Genomic DNA, 2,414 nt, shown 5'->3' on the forward strand with positions numbered 1-2,414 from the left:
GAGGTGAATTCCACTGACTTTCCAACACTTCATACTGCTATTCTGTGAAGTTGCTTTGTCCAGGAAAGGGAAAGGCTGAGTATTGGCTAGGTGGAGAGCAGTTTCCAGGGTCATTTTAAGGCCTTGGTAGGCTCTGAATTCTTTTACTATGGAGGCTCCTCTCTGCATCATATAAAACATATCAAAACAAACCCTCATCGCACGCTAAATATAATTTTCGGCTATACATTTTTTTGAAAGGATGTTTATAATTTTACTTTTAAAATTATTTGGCTACAGGTAGCATTTGATTTATGGTTGGCTATGATTTGTTAGCTATTACTATGTATACTTAAGAAGTATTTCAAAGTAAGAAATCCCAACTTCCAAAATTCTATTCAAATGCAATGAAATTTATATAAATACTAAAATTGACAAGACAGTTGACATACTGTTATATTTGTAGATTTTAATTAAACATTTATTACTTTCAATTTTCTAGTTTTTTTTTAAGATTTCATTTGTTTATTTGACAGAGAGACACACAGTGAGAGAGGGAACACGAGCAGGGGGAGTGGGAGAGGGAGAAGCAGGCTTCCCGCAGAGCAGGAGCCTGACCCGGGGCTCATGATCCCAGGACCCTGGATCATGACCTGAGCCAAAGGCATACACTTAACAAATGAGCCACTCAGGCGCCCCTAGTTGGGTTTTTTTTTTTTTTTTTTTACCTTATTTGAAGCCTATACATATTTTTTTTCCAGGACTCAAACATTTTTCTCAGCCTCTGAAAAGCTCATAGGCTCCAGCGTTTGTGCCCATGTTGCCCAATGGGTTAAATAGCTCTGAAGTAATTTATCCCAGAACTATTCTGGGTGGGGAAAAATGCATCCTCAAAACATGGAGCCCAAGACAGAGTCTTGAGAAGAAACTAAAATAAAAAGTCAAATATTGTTCAAAGATCAAAGAACAGAATCTCTGTGTGAGACATCAGGACAAAAGTGAGAAATCTGAGATTAAACCTGAGGAATGGGAGTGAAAGGGAGGAAGAGGGAAGAGGGTACCTACACAGTGAGATCACCGGAGCCTCTGTGGTCTCTGTGGAGAGGGGCCCTACTAAAAAGCTGGCATTTAAGAATAGCGTATTTTTGTGGTTGACCTGGGGCAAAAAAATGTGCCTCCACATTCTCACCCCAAATGACTATTCCCCTGGACTTCAGAACTCCTGCACGGACACAGTTCTTACCTTCCTAAGTTTTCTGAGAGCTGTAGCTCCCCTTCTGGGCTCCTTCCTTGCAGGAGGGACTCCCTTCCTTGAGGTCCTTCCCTTGGACCTTTGGCTGTCCTGAACTTTGAATGAAGGGCTGTTGACTCCGATCCTGGAAAAGACCGTATCTTTTCTGATTTTCTTTTCCAATCTTTCTTGATTGGACTTGTTTAATGGAAATCGTCTGTTTGATTGTTGAGGCAGATTCCTTCTGTGGGTAAAGTTGATTTCTGCTCCCAAGATTCAAAGTGATGTCCACGTCCACCTTCCCTCCCTTATACTTACACTAACTTCCTCATAGAGCCATGGGGCCTCAATGATTAAAGGGTTTCTCTGACTGTGCTGGAACAGCTCAGCCCTCTAACTTTTCCCATTTTCCGCTGGATTCATGTTTCCAGTCTGAAGAAGACCACTAGGTTTTCATTTGATTTCGAAGCAGAGATGATTGTTATATCATGAGTAAAACTGTTTCCATAGCTTCTCTCTAATGGTAAAATCAAGTCTCTCTTTACCTAATGCCTGCCAAAAGGACTTCTAGAACATATTTTTTTTAACCAAAAAACTTTTTTTCCACCTTTAGTAATGATACCCTGATTGATGAGGACCAAGATTATGAGTGTGATTATCAGGCCTCATCTCATCCCTTCTTCACCATGGAGGGTGAGGATGAGGTATTTTCTCAAGCTGTCTCTGATCATGGAGCGCTTACGTAGCTGTCCATGGCGAAAGCTCTTCTGGAGAGAAGTATCATCAGAGACAATTTGGCTGCCTGCCCTGAACAGATGTGGAGGAAGGTTGAGGAGATGGAGCAGAACACGTCATGAAGGAGGCTGATGGAGAATCTGGAGCTGAGGGTGCCCTGGATGCCCCAACCCATCCCACCAGGCTTCACGTGAGGAGGCATCTGACCTGACGGTATCACTGAAGCCCACTAGCTGCGCACCACAGTGTGAGTGGTGTCCCTTGGAATTACACAGTGCGCTGTCTGTGTAATTGTACACTGAGGACCTGACAAAGGGAACTCAGCCTAGCAACAGAGAAATGGTGTTGGAAGCAGGACAAGACAGCAGAGGGCAGAGCCTCAGCTGTCCTGGGTTTCAGAACAGGAAAAGCCAACCTGTGAGGTTTGGAGGTGTCCCTGCCGTTTGAAACTTGATGGGAATAACTTTAC

Source organism: Eumetopias jubatus, unplaced genomic scaffold (genome assembly GCF_037043125.1).
Source record: "Eumetopias jubatus isolate StellerSeaLion01/CBP00866 unplaced genomic scaffold, mEumJub1_p1.0 scaffold_6, whole genome shotgun sequence".
Taxonomy (NCBI): domain Eukaryota; kingdom Metazoa; phylum Chordata; class Mammalia; order Carnivora; family Otariidae; genus Eumetopias; species Eumetopias jubatus.